The sequence below is a fragment of the Sceloporus undulatus genome, chromosome 3 (assembly GCF_019175285.1).
Source record: "Sceloporus undulatus isolate JIND9_A2432 ecotype Alabama chromosome 3, SceUnd_v1.1, whole genome shotgun sequence".
Lineage (NCBI taxonomy): Eukaryota > Metazoa > Chordata > Lepidosauria > Squamata > Phrynosomatidae > Sceloporus > Sceloporus undulatus.
In genome coordinates, this window is record NC_056524.1 from 79,845,745 (window position 1) to 79,865,271 (window position 19,527).

At 37.6% G+C, this 19,527-nt stretch overlaps 1 protein-coding gene across 14 annotated transcripts in view; it reads left to right on the forward strand.

The window, feature by feature from the left end:
- DMD (dystrophin) overlaps positions 1 to 19,527 on the forward strand; it is a 1,477,396-nt gene that overhangs the window by 1,187,628 nt on the left and 270,241 nt on the right. The window lies entirely within an intron of this gene.

Here is a 19,527-nt window from a genome sequence, read left to right on the forward strand (position 1 = left end):
TTATTATTATTATTATTATTATTATTATTATTATTATTATTATTATTTTATATATAGTGCCATCCATGTACATGTTACCAAGGACCCACTGTAGTAGTCATGCTAAAGATAAATTGAATAATAACCAAATGAAAAAAATAGAGGAAACATGAATTTTATTTTTATTTCTAAATTGCATTGAGTTAGATTTTATTATAATAAGGTGCTGGATATAAATACCCAAATAAATAAATAAAAATGTAAATAGTTGGACTCACTTTAAGTGAAGGAACTGTTTATTGTGGCTAACAATTTCTAGGATGGAATATGGTATTATTACTGTAATAATCTCATTCAGCAACAGCAAAGCATCACCACAGTGATTCAATCAACTGTAGAAAAAGATGCAAGATAAAGCTAATTTTATTGGCATTTTCACTGTCTCCAAAATTCTCATTGATAAAGTAAGTAGTACTTATCTCTCTGTAAAAGCTGAGCAGTTCCCAACATGAATGAAGCGTTCATGTTGTGAGATTACTAGATTTCAACAGATGGTACTTGATCATGTGAAACACTTCATTGTAGAAAAGAAGCTTCTTGGGAACAGCTAGGGGAGGGGAAAGGGGGAAAAGACTCAACGAAAAGGGTTAAGCATAAACATAGTCTAAAATTTGTCCCGAAAGTCCATAGTCCAGGATATCAAAGATCAGAGTGACAACGTAACCTTGAGGACAGGTTGTTAGCCGTGAAGGAGTGAGGTATCTAGCTCTTTTTAAAGAGCCTCAGCATACCTCCACTGTTTTCTATTAGCTCTCCTCTTGGCCTCCTGCCGGGAGGAACATCTTAGTGATTGTTTGGCTTGTCGTCTCTCAGAGGGTCCTGGAATTGGCATGGTAAGATCTGTTGCTTCCTCCTCAGAATCCTACTTGTCCTGGGTGACTGCAGGGAGTTCCCCCAGGCCAAGATCTGTCTCTGCCTCAAACTCATAATCCCCAGTCCCTCTCCTCCTCAGACCCAGGGCAGTCCATGACACAGAGAAGCAACAGGTCAGAGGCGTAGTCATGTGATAGACATTGCCAGTGGCACTATTCTCTTGCTAAAGTTGCACTTTAAAAGCCATGTGTAATACAGTCCTTAGAATTCAAAAGATGTTTAATCTTCCATTTTTCTTAGGGCCCAATTCAATTCATTCTTTTGTTTATGTGGAAAATACGGCAGTATTTTAGTGAAGGACTTTCTGAGTATCATAGTGAAATTATCATTTGGAAATTAACCTCTTGTTCTGTGGGTACTTGGTATCTCCTGGGATTTGGTTCCAGGACCTCCCGTGGATAATAAAATCCAAGGATGCTCAAGTCCCATTAAATAAAATGGCATAGTAAAATGGTGCCCCTTATATAAAATGGCAAAATCAAGTTTTGCTTTTCGGAATGTATTGTTTTTTGAAAAATTTGGAATATGTAGATGAAGATAGTTTTGGTGGGTTTTTCAGGCTATGTGGCCATGTTCTAGAAGAGTTTCTTACTGACGTTTCACGAGCATCTGTGGCTGGCATCTTCATCTCTGAAGATGCCAGCCACAGATGCTGGCAAAACATCAGGGAGAAACTCTTCTAGAACATGGCCACATAGTCTGAAAAACTCACAAAAAACTATGGATGCTGGCCATGAAAGTCTTCAACTTCACATGTACATAAAGAATCTGTGGATACAGAAGACTTGCTGTACATTCTCCTCACTTGCTTTACCATTAGGAATTTCTGGGATAATTGGTTTTGCCTTTTCTTCCCTGTGTTCTTCCTCCCTCTGTTTTTTATTTCTTCTTTCCATCAAACTGTCTGATAGAGCTGACCACTTGCACAAATACTTCTCAGTGTGGAAACATATGGTGCTGCAAAGGTGCCATTGGACTTTTTGGGATGTCCCTGTCTTGGTGTTCAGTCGGTTGCTTGGTTGGTTTTGTAAGATTTCTTTATTTCTCCAAAACTCAAGGATACTCCCTGCATATGTGGCCTGGTTTTAAGCTACATTTGTACAAACACAGGAAGCATGAATTGTGATTGGAATAAATTGTGCCAATGTTAAGTGAACTATAAAACAAAATAAATGTAGTATTGAAAAGTTAAAATAATGCATTTACTACACTTGTCTGAGTTTTGACAACGCATTGATTTTTTAAATAAATATTTGAGCCAATTTTTAATGCTGTGGGCATGAACTGCTTGCAAGTGACATAAGAATTTATTTTTCTTTTGATTTGCTTTCTTCAGATTTCTTGTTGCATTGTGTATTGCTAAAAGATGGATTGAATTACTCTAACATAATAAATCTTGGCTGCAATACAAAAGGGAGCTTTATTTGTTTTCATCCTTATACTGACATCCTCAAAATATTCCTTTTTAATGGCATCTTTTATTCTATGAATCAGATTCTTCCCCCCTGTAACCTAGTTTTATTCTATGCAAAGTGAGGTGCAAATGCCTACCTTGATTTTCAGATTCTCACATTTTCCAAATGAAGGCAGCCAATTTGCTTCTTGACTTTTCAACTGATGGATGGGGTCTGTATAGATTTTTCTAAAATGAATGTCCCATAGAAAATTAAGACAATTGCAGGAAAAGCTGCTGTTTTTTAGGTACATTATTCATATTGTTTTTATAAGATTTGACATAGTTCTGTCTTTACAAATCAAAAATCCTATGATTCATAGAATTTGTTGCACTAAATAGAATCTCTTAGTGCATGGTTGCTTTCTAATATACTTGAATCTGTAAATGTAATTTTAAAATTAACAGTAACATGTGGGGGAATTCCAACAACTTTCTAGAAATATCAGAGTTATTGAGTATGCATGTGCATGCACATGTGTGCAATTTCAAATCACCTGCCAACTTATGGCAACCTCATGCATTTCTTAGTTTTCTTAGGCAAGGAACACTCTGAGGTGGGTTTGCTACTTTTTTGTGTGAAATATAACCTACACTACCTGGTATTTGTTGGTGATTTATCCCAGTACAATACTAACAGGGCGAACCCTGCTTAGCTTCCACATCAGACAGAATCTAGGACCTTTAGGGTACTTAAGCCATGGATGTGTTTGTGTGTGTGCACATGTGTGTGAATTAATGTTTTCCTTTTGTGTTTTTATTCTGACAAGACTACTCATGCTTTTAATACAATACATTTCCTTCATACTCAGATACTATCAGACTATGTGCTTATATATTACATGCATATTAATAAGGAATATATTCTTCCTTATTTTTATTAGTTCAGTGAATAGCAAAGAAATTAATAATGGCATGGCAGTTCAGGTAAAGCATAACCCTTATGACCTCCAATAAAATTCTCTAGTGCTTAGCAATAGCTTGGATTAATTAGTGGTTAATTTTAATATTATTCCTAATATAACAACCTTATGTGGATGAAGGCAATTCAGTACCAAAAAACCCACTTTTTTTCTTGCTTGCTTGCTTTCTTACTTTAGTCTCTGTTGAAATGTATATTGTCAACACTGGGTATTCAGCAGGTTCCTTCTTTTCTGGGACATGCCCTACATTTCAACCTTCTATCTAGGAGAAATTCCAAAATGTCCTCCAAATGTGTCTAAATGGCAGCCTGTCTTCACTGCAAATAGGGGGATAGGATGGATCTTTCTAAAGTTCCTTTTTTCCTAAGAGCAGCAGGAGACAAGACTTTCCCCCAGAGCTCAGGGCACTTTTGTTGCTGGGGGGGGGGGGCGGTTTGGGGGACTGAAAACCTGTTAGGCAATAAGATTCTTGAAAACAGAGTGCAAATGTTGAAAAGTTTTTTTCCCCTTAATTTCAGTACATTGGACAAATGAAAGGAAAATTTTCAATGTAGATTCAGTCAAGTGTTTGTTGCTAGTAAAGTCCCATTAATTACAATGGCTCAGTAAAATGGTGTCCCTTATATAAAATGGCAAAATCAAGCTTTGCTTTTTGGAATTTATTTTTTGAGGAATATTTTCAAGCCACGGATGCTTGTGTATAAAGAACCCGTCGATACCGAGGGCCAATTGTATATGTAACATTGCTGAAAATAAGCCATATGAATTTATATTTATATTACTGTTTTTAGCTTTTCTTGCCATATCCTAAATTTTTCTTGAATGCTCTACATTTTTTGGTGCTTTGTCCTCTTTTTGAGTTAGGACATTTGGTCACCTTGGTATCAGGATGTGGTCCCTCTCATCTGAGCCATACCCTCTGAAGAGGAAAACTCAGAGTAAGAGTATTGACTTGAAAAGGAGAAATGTTCTTTGGTTGGACTCATATAAGTCTGAGGCTACATCCACACTGCAGAAATAATCCAGTTTGGGACCAGTTTAACTGCCATTGCTCAGTGCTATGAAATTCTGAGAACTGTAGTTTGTTGGGCACTCTGACAGAGAAGGCTAAATGTCTCACAAACTACAAATTCCAGATCTGAATGACATTGAACCATGGCAGATAAAGCAGTGTCAAACTGCATTATTTCTGCAGTACAGATGCAGCCTTAGAAAAAGACTGTGAAACAGTCTAAAATCAAAGTTGGGAGAAAACTTTGTTGTTGTTGCTGGTTTTGGATCATGACTTCCATATGTAAGGTGTTAAAACAGGACTGGGGAAATTTGAGGTTTTCCATTAAAAGCAAGCTTAGATTGTTCAAAATAATTTCTCATTTGTTAAATTTAGGGATGAAGCAGACAAGCAGGAAAGAGCAGCTAGAAGCCGCTCCCAGCCCAGTCACCATGTGGCTGCAGAGAACACATGCCATGGCTTTGAGGGTGCCTTCTCTCATGGCTTCAAATAGGAGTAGAGAAGTTCCTATCCTTCTGGGGCTGGTTTTCGGCCACCTTAAGCAGCCTTGGCATGCTACAGACACATGTGTCATGTTAACATGTCTGCCCCCGTCTGCCTGTCTGCTTCACGCCTATGTGTTTTTTATTTAAATACTGTAGTATGCTCTGAGAAATCACAGTCAATACTTAATGTATCCTGCTTAATGATCTCATTAGGTCCCACCTCTATGACATCAACGGAAACTGCTGTCCCATAATTTCTCTGATGCTTGCCCCCAGGAATAGCACCAGTGACTGATGGAACAATCCTGAAATCTCAGGGCATGATATGATCTTGCATTAACAACATTACAAGTAGCAGTGGTGTCACTAGGTTTGGTGTCACTTTCTGCGGTAACTCATGGTATCACCCCTGCCATTGACTTCTTCCCGAACAATGCCATACAGAATCCTTAGTAATGTTTTTGGTCCTCACTCATATTTTTTGTATATTACCGAAGGTATGGTAACAGTAATGACATAAACAACTAGCAAAATTAAAATTATTATTATTATTATTATTATTATTATTATTATTATTATTATTATTTGTATACCGCCCTCTGGCAAACCAATCCGGGCGGTTAACAACAGTAAAATATAACAATTAAAAACACTTTATCCCTCCCCCCCTTAAGACAGTATTAAACAGTCTAACATATTAAAACACAATATCAATTCATAAAAACAACAGTTAAAAACTAAAACTAAAAACCGTGATATCCCTCTGTTGATCCTCAGCCATCATTAAGATGGGGCCACGGGAGGAATGAGGGAATCTGGGAACCTGGGCCGGGATAGTTAATCTGGAAAGGCCTGCCGGAAGAGATCCGTCTTGACAACTTTTTTAAAGCTGTCTAATGATGTTATCTGACGGATCTCATCCGGCAGGTCGTTCCAGAGTTTGGGGGTGACAGCAGAGAACGCCCTCTGGGAGGTCGCCGCAAGCCTAGATTTTAGAGGCTGTAGTAAGTTCCTCCCAGAGGACCGGAGAGCGCGGGGAGGATTATACGGGAGGAGGCGGTCCCTGAGATAGCTTGGACCCAAGCCATTTAGGGCTTTAAAGATGATAACCAACACCTTGTACTGGGCCTGGAAGCTGATAGGCAGCCAGTGGAGGGACCTCAAAACCGGAGTAATGTGGTCCCTCCTAGATGTTCCTGAGACGAGTCTGGCTGCCATATTTTGAACCAGCTGTAATTTCCGAGTCAAGCACAGGGGTAGCCCCATGTAGAGTGCATTACAGAAGTCAAGGCGTGAGGTTACCAGCGCGTGCACAACCGTCTCGAGATCCCTTACTTCCAGAAAAGGGCGCAGCTGGCGTATCAGCCGAAGCTGATAACAGGCACTCCTGACCGTCGCATTTACCTGATTTGTCATCAGGAGCGACGAGTCAAGGAGCACCCCCAGACTGCGAACACAATCACTGGAGGAGAGTGTGACCCCATCCAGGACTGGAGGTTGCAACCCAATTCTTGGTTTCGGGGCCACTACCATGAGCACCTCCGTCTTGTCTGGATTCAGTTTCAATCTGCTTTTCCTCATCCAGCCCATTACCGCCTGAAGACATTCATTGAGAGAAGAGATGCCATCAGAATTCGAGGCCGACGAACGAGATATGGAGAAATTGATTTGGGTGTTATCAGCGTACTTATAAATCTTTAAATTACAATATCATACACACAGCCTAAATGTGTGTGTGTGTATCATTCCATGTGGTTGAAGTGAAAATTTGGCAAAATGTGATGTTTTTAATGAATTTTTTTAAAAAATTAAAATTTAAAAACTGGGGCCTCTTCTTTCCTTACTACTAAGCCTCCCCTCATTCATACCTTCTCTTCAGTATTTTAAAGGGACATGGGTGAATGCCACCAACCGTTTCTGCCCAAAGGGAGATAGTTAAGGAGCAGTGATATCACCCCTCCCATTTGGATGTCTTCTGGTGTGGTCCGCATCCTTTCTAGTGACACTACTGACAAGTAGAACCTTTGAAATCTTTTTAAAAGAGACACTGAAATCATTCAAGAGAAGATGGCATACTGGACATGAGCCTGAGTTAAAAATGAACTGCTGATAGTGTTACACAAAATGCTATGTAGCTTCCAACTGGAAAAGTAACTTGAAGTCATGGGTGAACTAAACTATTCATACACAATTTCTGTAGTAAAACGATTAAGTGTTGAAGCATTTGGCAGCAGAAAAAGACCCACCCACCGACACACACACACACACACACACACCAGAGATGTTTTTGTCAGTAAAAAAGTTAAAAAAAATCTATAGCAACAATACTATGTCATAAAAGGAACTCTGTTTCAAGCATTAATTTTTCAGGCTTCATTTTCAATGTATATTTTCCTTAGACACATATATTACACAGTTCAGAGTTTTTTTAAGTGTTGCTTTGACAGAAAGAATTATTTAGCAAAGCAATACTATTGGCATGTTGAGACTGTGAAGTGGTAATGTATGATTTCTCTTCAGATGGGTTCCTTCACAGCAAGCCAATTTTTAATGTAACACAGAAGAAGGTATGCCAGAAAGTAGCGCTGGTTATTCTTTCAAACCATTGTTTCCTTGCAATATGCACACATCTGATGCACAGTAGATGATGGTTCAAAATTCATAAGCAACATATTGTCCAATGATTGGGGATTCTCAAAGAAGAAATAATAACTGGCATCAAGCTTTTAAGATAATGGACATTGTCACAAAATCTGACACTTTGAACAGAACAGTTGTTACCTAAGCCCAAGCTGTTTTTTAAACAGCATGTTTGGAGTGCCCAGAAGAATAGGATAATGCATATTTCTTTGTAAGATTATAGTTCAGGAGTCTAGACTTTTGAAAGAAGAACTTCATACATATAGAAGAAGGATGGAAAATACATTTAGGATGTAATATATATACACTTTGCATGAAGTGAACTCAGCGGGGCTTTCTTCTGAGCATGTGTGTATAGGATTGGGCCTCTTGACTTTGTAAATATTTTTTTAAAAAAGAGCTTTAGCATAGTTACAAGGTTCTCTTCACTTTTTAATATGTGGCCTTGTTTGACTATCATGGAATGCATGCCTCCTACAGTGTATTTAGTCTCATGAAACATTCTGTCTGTGTGACTAACAAGTTCTACAGCAACAAAGAAATTACTGAGAATAATGTTTGTATGGATAATTCTAATGCACATTTTTAGTAATCAAGTAATTAAACTTTCAGTGCTTTACTGACCTGAATTAATACTTCTTGCTGTTAGTAAAGAAGTCAAATATAATGAAATCAATTTTGAGGTTTATGTTTTTGTAACCCATTTTATTACTTCTAACACCTTTTGTTACTTTGACACAGAAAAATTACATGAACAGTTTTACTGACAGTGGCATAAGTAGGATTAGACCAAATTCTAGGGAGGTGTAGCTCAAAACTCTCCCAATGAACATCTCTAGAGTGACCAATGATCGGGACAACACTAAGGTCAGCAACAGCATATAGGCTGTGTTCGGAAGTATATAGCCTTCCAGACGTTGTTGCACTGCAGCACTCAGCAGCCTTAGCCAATTTAGCCCAAAGGAAAGGATGCTGGAAGTTGTATTTAAAATCATATTTGGAAGATTACAGGACTCTCATTCCTGGCATAGGTTGGTCAGCCTATCAATGCCTAGCACTACTGCCAACTTATGGTTTTCCTCTTATCTTGAAATGTTTTAAACATGGGATTATCATCCAGGCATGTACTTGGTTCTAGATGTTCATGGGTTTATTTGTGAGTGGGTGATTGGATGGCTGGGTGGGTAGACAGACAGACAGCATCCCCGCTTTTTTGGGAACAATATTGTATTTGCTCCCAGGTAAATTTGTTTAGGATAAGACCAGCCAAACTTCAATTTTATTTCTGTAGGTGTGATGTTGCTATTCCTCAAGGGAGTTTTAACCACTAGTGAAACTGCACATGCTCAGAATATTTCACTTTTTTCATGACTGGCAAAGAGCAGTTGCTCTGTTACCACTATCATATCAAGAATATACACTCAATTGTAAAATATAGAATGGTGAGTGACAAAAGAAGGGAAATGTTGCATGGTTCATTACTGAAGTCTCTGTTACACCATTTATTCCAGGGACTAAAATTACATAGCTGTGCCACTTTTATATTAATATAATCACATGAAATAAAGGTGATCAGAAAGATGCAGTACCAAAGCATTTTAAATACTATGGAAGCATCTCTTTGCTATCCTGATATGTACCAGAATAGGCACCGGCTATTGTATTCAAAGGCTACATTTGCACTGCAAAAATAATCCAGTTTAGCACTACTTTAACTGCCATGGCACAGTGCTAAGGCATTCTGGGAACTGCAGTTTGTTGTGATACCTGAATTCTCAGAAAACTACAGTTCCCAGAATTCCATAGTATTGAACTGTGGCAGTTAAACTGATGTCAAACTGGATTATTTCGCAGTGCAGATGCAGCCAAAATTAATTTACCATATGTAGTTCCCAAGAAATCTAAATTATATCTGTTGAAGAATTCTAAGGTTTTTCCCAATGTAAAGTGGCTTTTTTGCCATTGTCAACAACTATTTATTACATAATATTTTTCATTGTGAAATGCTAATATTATGGTGCATATTATAATGCAGGGGTAGGCAACCTGCGGCCCGCAGGCCGGATGCGGCCCGGAGAGGCCTTGGGACCGGCCCCAGCCCGGTCCTGCCGCCGATTGCCGCCGGGGCCTTTGGCCTCTCGCACGCAGGGGCAAGGGGGGCAATTGTCTATAGACGCCTCAGAAACATGCATTTATATTAACATTTTTTTAAAAAATCAGCAAATTATTTTGCGTGTCCTCCACTTTTTTAAAAAAAGTGTCCACCATTTGAAAATGTTGTCCTACATTTGTCCCAGTTTATTTATATATTTAAATTTTTAAAAAATTATTTAATTATTTATTTTTTGGCTTCGGCCCCCCAGTTGTCTGAGGGGCAGCAACCCGGCCCCCGGCTCAAAAAGGTTGCCTACCCTTATTATAATGAATGGCATGTGAATTTAAAACAATGACATTCTATTTGCATTCACCTTTTCACCAAACAGTGCTTAAGCTGGCTGCCAGTAAAATACAGTCTAAAACAGAAAATAACATAACATAGAAACACGTAGATTAAAGATTGATAAATTCATCACAGTAATATCAGTAAATAAACTATGCCTTAAGAAAACTGTTTTATCCTGTTACACTTGTTCTGCTGTTTTACTGTAAACAGAGTAGATCAGTGTTGCTTTGGTGTGTGCCTAATGAAATATCAGCACACATAAGAGATAAAAATGTGCATTATACTTCTGTTTTGAACATCTTACCATGCACTATTTTTGTTAGAGGAATATAAGAAAATAACTATTGATGATGTGATATATTTCTAAAGTATCAGAGATAATCCAGACTCTCCTATAGTAACAGTGAAGGGCATCAGCCCTCATGTGATGTTCAATGATACTGTGACAATGGCACTTTTGGCACAACTAAACATTTATGGCATGAATATCTTTCCCTCCCTTCATCCTTCTCTCGCATCAAATATATCCACTTCACCCACTTCCACATGCAGTTTAACATAAATCTCACTCTATGTTTGTATTCAAATGCAGGAATTAATTTGTTCAAAAATCATTTGTTTCTAAAACATATCCCAATTTTACACAGCCAATCAACACTTTGATTAGTAAAGCTAAAACCATATCCTAGTGTTCCTGTATTCCAGTGACGTGGAACTTCTGGTCATCCAGATGTTGTTGGATTGCAGCATCTAGATAGTGCTTGGTAAGGCTGAAAGGAGTTACAGCCCAACAACGTTTTGAGGGCCTTATCCATGTAATATTTAGGTGTAATTCCAGTATGTTCTAAATCAGAAATGTAAGTCTTCATTTTCCCCCTCTTGTTATGGTAATGTTGGGTGGGTGGAACATGGGTTCAAGGCTCAGTACAACATATTTGCATCTGGAAGCAAACTGTTATGTTGTACACATAAATGCATGCTGCAGAATGGTTGCAATTGTTCACTTGAAGAATAAAGCAACATACATGAACTGAGACTTTGTTCTTGTTGTTTCTCACAATTTCCATCTGTACAGCTAATCCAGTGACATCGGCAGCAAAGGCATTTCCCTAGTCATGAACATGACCATTATTGTGTTATTTCAGAGATTAAGAATGCTGTTGCCGGCATGCTGCAGCTGTTACCACTCTTTCCTGAAAAAAAACCTGTTCTCAAGAACAAAGGGAATTCCTACAAAAAATAATGAAATGTTCCAAAATAGTTTTAAAAATCTGTAACAAATTAAACTAAAATTATTTAGTATAACAGCTGGAAAATCATAAGTTACCTTATTTGAGTAAAGTACAACCTGTTGCACAATATGTAATAATAGAGTGTAGCATTTACCTGTGAGTATATCCACTGGACTGAAGGGTGGATTTGTATTTCTTTGCATGTTCAAGACAAAAATCATTGTATTTAGTACTGTATTGTCAAGAACTGGTAGTATGTTAAATATAGCATATTAGATGGCTTCTTTGTCAGGCCTCCAATTCCATTTATTTGTGAAGGGCTACTTCAAAAATATTCACCAATATATGGCTGCTGCTAAACCTGAGCCCGTGTTGGCAACCACATAGGGAGAATAATTTGGAGGAAAATTGCTAATTTCAGCATTTCCTCAACACTAACTAGTTATTATTTCCTATATTATTTACACCTGGAAGTAAAATACATAATACAGTTTTTCTTCAGAGCTATATACAGGTATTAGAGAAAATTATTTTAGCTTTGATTGTGTATTCCTACATGGAAAGGGATCGAACTGGATGGCCCTTGTGGTATCTTCCAACTCTATCATTCTATGATTTCCTGTATCTTGCCAATTTATGCACATAATTGCTAGCAAATGCAAATGGACTACTGTAAATAAAAACTGATATACATTTAAATAAGAAGCCAAATGGAAAATTTTGCACATGACTGCTTCAGCTTAGCCTGTGGGTGGGTATAGGTGAGTGCTTTCAAGTCACGCTGTAGCATAGTATCCCTCTTTTCCAATTATCTTCCACTTTACCAAGTATTGTCTTTTCCAATGAGTCACATCATCTCATGATGGCCTCAGTCAGGGACGTAGCTAGGATTTTAGGAAGGGGGGGGGGCAAACTAAGTGCCACCATTATAATGGGGCTTGGGTGCGGCGGCGCAGCAGCACACACCATTCATTTTTCTAATGGAAGTGGGGGTCCAGACTCCAAGAAACCCCCCCCCCCCGGCTATGTCCCTGCCTCAGTTCAGATGACACTATATATCTATCATAAAATATATGGTTCAGTGGCATGCTTCTTGCTCACATTATAATTATGTGAATATCCAGCTGTGTTTCTTCCTTACTTGGAGTCTAGATTTTAGATAATTGCCTATTGCCCCAGCTTATTTATGAGAACATGTAGATGGATTAATATAAGGAGTTAATATGGATGTATAGTTTCCCTATTAAATGTCAAATCTCAAATACATGTATAGTATGATTCTCCTTCATGTGTGTGCTGCAGTGTCACAGCTGCTTCCTTGTGTTTTTTCCCAGTGTGTGTCAGGTATGCTGTGAAAAGCAGGAAATGCAAATAGGGCCATTTGTGATGCATGTGTTATTATCCATGACACTTTTACTGTGCTTATGAAGAGCAGGTTTTGCATCCAGCTTTAAAGTATTTTCAGCTCAGTATCCATTAAAATTCTCATGAGCTGATTATGAAAAGAAAACTTCTACCTGATTAGTTAAAAATAACTCACTTTGGTTGTAAGGGGAAAATGATGCTTCAAAGTCTGTTGCTCAACATACCTCAGATAATACATGTATCCTTCAGTTAACAAAGTGGATGTGCTACTGGCCATGACTTTGGTAAGAGAGCAGGAATAACATGGAAAGAATAGAAACAGGTTGTTATGCCATAAAAAAGAAGCGCAGTTCAATGGTTTCAGTAAATATTTTATTTAAAGCTGAAAAAAACATATGCACATGCAAAAGTTCAGGTAAGCCTTGGATAAGTCAGTTAAAACATTTTGAACTTCTAAAGACCACTTTACAGCTTTTTCTAAAATGCATCCAAGGACAATTCTTTTTCTTTTGCCAGCCTTCACTTTCCTTATAATTCATATTTTAGTGGCCAAGTTTATAGATTTATGGAATTATCTTTTTACAAAAACATGCTAAGTATAGCTGGTGAGACAGGTTTATCTGCTCTCTTTTCTCTCTGTTATGCTGTTATACATGCTGAATATGAGATTCTGGAGGCAATGCTCTACACCTTGGCACACAGAGCTAAAGTAGGATCAGTAGACTCCCATTCTTTCCCATTTCATACTTTATTGCATTGTTTGCTGTGGACATGCTGTTGTAACCTGACACTGAAAGCATATGTTTTTTCACACCTTCCTTTACCATCTGCAAATGCCAGAGCAGTTAAGAAAGAAAAACATCCAGCTAGACAGTCTTTGTCAGTCTTTGGCCCTCTTCAGACCAGCCATTAAGGCCAGCCTGGGGGCAGAGTCAGAACATCGTGTCCAGATGATGCACACACTGACTCCACCCCCAGGGCGCCATGATGCCATGTGCTGCACCACATGACATCATGGCCCTCCTCCAGCACTGTGTCCATATGACCAAGTGCTGAAGGAGCAGTGCCAAGCCATGGCAGCACAGCTATAGTGCACTTTCAGGGCGCAAAAAGGAGCCGCTTTTTGCAGCTCCTTTTTGCACCCTGGAAAGGCCAGATCAGGGCTGCAGCGTACGGTTGCTGCAGCCCAAATCTGGCTAGGAAAGGGGCGGCATTGCATCACCCTTTTGGGGCTGTCTATCAAGCCCCTAGTTAACCAAGGTAGGTCTGTGTAATGTAGAAGAAGGACCCCAAGAGCAAAAAAAAAAAAAAAACCCATTATTTTCTGTATTGCCTAAGCACTGACAATGGTCTTTTTTTCCTGATTTGATTTTTATATGTACATTATGAGGCAAACCTGAGGTAGATTGGAATAAACTGATTACATTACACAATGCTAAATAGTTATTTTGAGGCTGGTTCAAAGGAATTCTCACCATGTACTGCTGAGGCTTTTTTAAAAGTAAGCTTCCATGCCTGAAGTTGCTATTCCTTCTTAAATATGCCACATCACAGACGATGCAGGCTTTTGAGTTAATAATATTCAAGAACAAGCTCAGCAGTTGTGTTTGCCTGATTTAGCCCCTGCTGTGATGATTCTTTTTTTATTAACTTCGCAATTATATTGCACAGCTAAACTCAAAGTACCTCAAGCTGAGTCTTTTAGATACTCGCTATCTCAGTAGTTCATAGGCAGCTTCAAATGTTTATAGACCTAGAATGTAGTCAGCCTCAAATTCTTTTCTCCCTATCTTGCTTATGATGTTAGTCTGTATAATTTATTTAATTTAAGTTGAATACACTGTACACAGTTTATAGTTATCTTTAAAGTATTTACATTCTGAAGAAATGGCAAATCAAAAACACAAACAGTTTTTAAAAGCATTGTTGTGGTCACAGCATACATTAATGCATTAAGTAGTTTGAGCATGTAGGGAACACTATGAAAAATAGATGGGCATGTTCCCAGGCTTATGACATTTTGAAGGCTTCATACATGGTCTGTGTTTTTTCTGACTGGCTAAAGTATTTTCTCTTTCAAAGTTGTCTTCAGAATTGCTGTTTAATTAAGTGAACTTGCACACATATCCCTTCACATCTTTCCTCAAAATGCAGTACCCGGCAGTACCCAGAATTGAAACCCACTGTTCAGTTCTAGCTTCGTGTGCATGTGTGTGTATGTATATATACATATACATATGTATGTAGATAGATAGATAGATAGATAGGTACATGGAGTATACACATGGACCACAAAATTTACTCAGGAGTAAGTTCCATTTCACTGAATAGGACTAACATCCTAGTGAGTACTGTATGCTTATATGTAACTACAACATTACCTTTTATATTATTGTAAGCCACCTTAATGTCAAATCAATATAAATCCAATAAATAAATAAATAAACTTGAGGGACAATGGTTATGGAAAAAAGAGGGATAATTCTAATTATAAAGGAAACTGTCAACTTTATTACAGTGAACTGGAAACTTTTGGTAGACTGTAGACATTAGTTATACTTGTCACAGTAGACAATGTGTATCATTTTACAACAGTGTAAGAAATAATATTCAAAACTTTCTTGGTGCATTATTTATAATATAAGAAATGATTAAGGTATTGTGTGCTGTCCTTTTGAAGTTAATAAATAAAATTAAAGGTTGTGTGACACAAAAATATTCCATAAATGGAAACAAGTGATGTGGATGTTTTCATTGCCTTCAGCAACCTGGGGCTCACTGCCACTTACATGTAAACTGGTTTGCGATTCACCTTCGCTCCGTTTGGTCAATCGATTACAAAAAGTCCATCGTTCCCACTATGAAACTGGATCTTTTCATTATCCCCTTGTAATTGCTTCTTTTTTGGCATGATTGTCATCTCCACTAGTTTGTACCACTTCAAAATGCATGTCAATTATCTGTGCATCATCAGTGACATAAGCGGCAGCGCGGCTTGGGAACGAGACAGACACAGACAGACAGACAGACAGATACAATTGATAGAAGATTCAATTCATTGGTTTCCCAACCACTTGCCTCACTGTGAGGTGCCTTCAGATCGGTAATTGCAAATAGCTGTGAAACTAATGAATAGAATCTTCTATCAATTTTTTAAAAAGAAGAAGATTTGCTTCATTAGTTTTGCAACTACTTGCCTCACTGATTGTAAGTAGTTGCAAAATCAATGAATCGAATCATCTATCAATTTCTTTTTTAAAAAATCATGCAGTCATAGGTCACACGACAAGCACAAAACAGTGCTGGTGTAGGATGGTGGATATACCAAAAACTGAGGAGGGATGGTAAACACCCTTCTGCCATTAGTCCCTACCCTCCAGAATTATATGATTCAGATCTCTCATTCCCATTTGTTAAACATGGTTTGGAATCAATCCCCCCCCCAAAAAGAACCACCAAGGAACTAGTGTCAGGAAAGAGTGGGGGTTTTGTGTTTGCCTCGCTTCATTGAGATTGAAGCCGATCACAGTTTCAAATGGGAATGATGGTCATATAACCCGATCAGCAATTCACTTTAAATCATAGTTGGAATGCAGTCATGGAATACCTATCCAGTAAAGAAGGGTTGCTTCTAGCATTTATTTTATTTTGAATAGTAAGCATGATTTTCATGCTTGCCTTAATAAACTCTTATGTCCATGCTTTTTCCACTTAATTGCATGTGAGTGTGTCCAGGTGTGTGTGCAGGCGTGCACATATGCACATGCTGGAAACTGGAATATTTTGCCTCCATTTTGAGTGTAAAGAGAGCTCAGATTTCAGAGTTCAAAACATTTCAATCTATAAAACAATTAAAGAGTAGATTGTATTAAATGATTGTATTAAATAATATTTTCTACCAACTGGCTAGCAGAAGTTCAGTTTCATGTATTTCCAACGTTTTAAGAAAATAATGAAGCTAATGTCATATAAACATATTTTTATACTTTTATACTTTTTGTTGTGATAATATATTTTAGGGATATATGCAGTCACACACAATTGTCTAGTGGGCTGACAAACCAGATCACTGAACAGAATAATTTTGCCTGAAGCACATTATGAGTAAAAGAGAGAAAGAGAGTCAGTGTATTTGGATTTCAGCTGAAATTGTTTACCTGCTTCTAAGAATATCTGTTGTCTATTCCTTAAAGATCATTCAATAAAATATAGACCAGCTCCAATTTAATAAAGGTGCAAATGCTTTCAGAGATATAAAAATTGGTCCAGACAGAGCCATTCCCTGCTTAATGAAATGGCATCTGGTGTGAGCTTAGTTTCTTGAATGGCCTTTAGGTCAAATGAAGCACTTTTCACAATGAATTCCTATGTGCTGCAGACTACAAGCTATGACCCTTCATTTATATTATACCATGGTACATTACGGAACTGAACATGAAAACCTCCTCATGCTGCAGTCATAACTTTGTGATTAACTGTTATGTATTCTTGCATTTTACAAGCCTAACTGTAATCATTTTCAAAATAGCCCACATTTATGAGTCTTAATCCTTTTTAAATTATTTGAGATTGGGCATTTAGCAAAAATGCTAAACAGGGGCTTGAACTTCTGTTTTAGCTTCTTTGGACAGGAAGTTTTCCAAAGTCCTAGATTCTTGATATGTGGTTGGGGTTGCTTGGTATAGGACTTTAAAGAGGAAATCCAGCATCTGAATTTGGTGAAAAAAATACTCTGGCAGTCAGTGCAAATAGCACAATACAGTGTGGCATGTTTTAAACAACAGTATCCCGCAGGAATCCTCCATCATGGAAAACTTCGAGTGGTAGAGGATGTCTATGAAAGCTGGATGCTCAGAATGCATCATACCACCTTTCTCACACATTTGCTAGATATCCACATATAAAACATTTCCGTTGTCTGGATTTGCTTAGTTTATTTTAATTTTCATATTGTTAACACCAATTAACATAGTTATCCATTATTAAAAGAAAATCGGCATGATTATTCTCTATCATGTCCTAAATTGACTGTAAATATGACCCATGTCTAATGAGATTGGCTGCTGATTAATAGCATTTGACTAGATCATAAGTCTAATATTATATTTGCATTGTGATTTTTCAGCCATTGGTTATACTGCCAACACATTGCCATAATTTGCTAAAGAACTTTCCATCTCAAACCATGGAAAATAAGTGTATATTCTCTGAAAATCAAGTTCAAATACCAAACAAAGACTTTCTTGTGCAGCTCATGCAGATCGCTGACTAATATCAGCTATTTGGGTATAGAATATTTTTATTATAAAATTAATGGGTCACTCCATTGACCACAATTACATTTTGTCAGTATATATGAGTAAATACCAGAGAAATATATATATTTAAAAAGATCATTTTAATCAATAAATGAAGCATACAGCTTACCATTTAGAACAGAGCATTCATATGTGACTACAAGACATAAATGATGAAAACATGATATATGTAATTAAGTTGTATAGATATAAAACTTGTGAATCAAAACATAACTGTATACATTTATTTGTGCAATGTTGTCTGTACTAGTATTTACAATAAGCTGTTGTATTCTGAATCATAAAATCTGATAAAGGCAGTGAAGACAAAGGGGGGGAAATCAAGATCTTGTGCAGAAGAGAGGCAGAGGAAAATCTCATTTTACTCATCCCTGCTAAAGTATTCTCTCCAGCAGTTTTGTGGTTCAGCCTTTCTGGCTGCTTGCTGTAAGAGAAAATCAGAACTAATTGGAAGCAGTGGGATGTGAGTGGAACTAATAGAGGTAGCTGCTCTCTAAATTATCCAGCAGGACTTTGTATGGCATTGAAAATAGGCATCAAGACCTTACATGAGCAACTGAGAAGAAGCAAATGTTCCTATTGCAAAGTATATTGCTTCTGTTTTGTAACAGTTTCATGTTTGGCAAGCTGTCAAGTAAGGAGTTGGAAACAACAACAATGTCCATCATTCCTTCCTGGAAGAGAAAAAAGCGTTCAAGAAGGTAACTGTTAATTTGAATACAACCTGGGCCTAGTTTTCAAAATAGGTGCAGCCCGTGCTGTCAGTACAGAGAAATAAAAGTACATTTTTTGTGGGTTTTTTTCGGGCTATGTGGCCATGTTCCAGAAAAGTTCTTCCTGACGTTTTTACCAGCATCTGTGGTTGCATCTGAAGATGTCAACCACAGATGCTGGCGAAATTCAGGAAGAAACTTTTCTGGAACATGCCCACATAGCCCGAAAAACCACAAAAAACTATGGATGCCGCCATGAAAGCTTCGACTTACATTAAAAAGTACATTTTTTTTGGTAACTCTCATAAACTAGGATTTTTCTCCCATATGATTCGGGCTATAACCAAGATTAGAATTCAAAGATGACATCTCCAGTATCCAACAACAACAACAACCCTCTTCAAATTGACAAAAAAAAAATTCACGCTGTAAAAGGTGTTCAGAATTTCCACCAATCGATTTACTTCCTTCCCATTATTTAATTATTATTATTATATATTTATTATATTATAAACTTTATTTATGAAGCGCTGTAGATGTACACGGCGCTGTACAAAAGTCAATAAAATCAAGAATAATGGCGATACAATCTAAAGGATAATAACAAATAAATTAAACAAGAGAAATATATAAGATAGAATTGAGTAAAAAGGAAGCAAGTTAAAAACATCAAATACATATATATAAATCGAATCAAATATCAAACCTGCATATTGGTGGCATAGTGGTTAGTTCTGATGATCTAAAGGCTGGCAGTTCAAGGCCTGAGTGCAGCAGGATGGGGTGAGCTCTTCTCACTAGTCCCAGCTTCTGCAACCTAGCAGTTCAAAAGCATGCAAATGCAAGTAGATAGGAGGTACCACTTCAGTGAGAAGGTAACCGTGTTTGGTGCAGTCATGCTGGCCACATGAACAGCAGATTCATCTTGCTAGCTCTTTATGTAGTAATGAAGATGAACACCCCCTCCTACAGTCAGTTATGACTAGGCATTTATGTCAAGGGACTACTTTTACCCTACTTTTTAAAGGTAT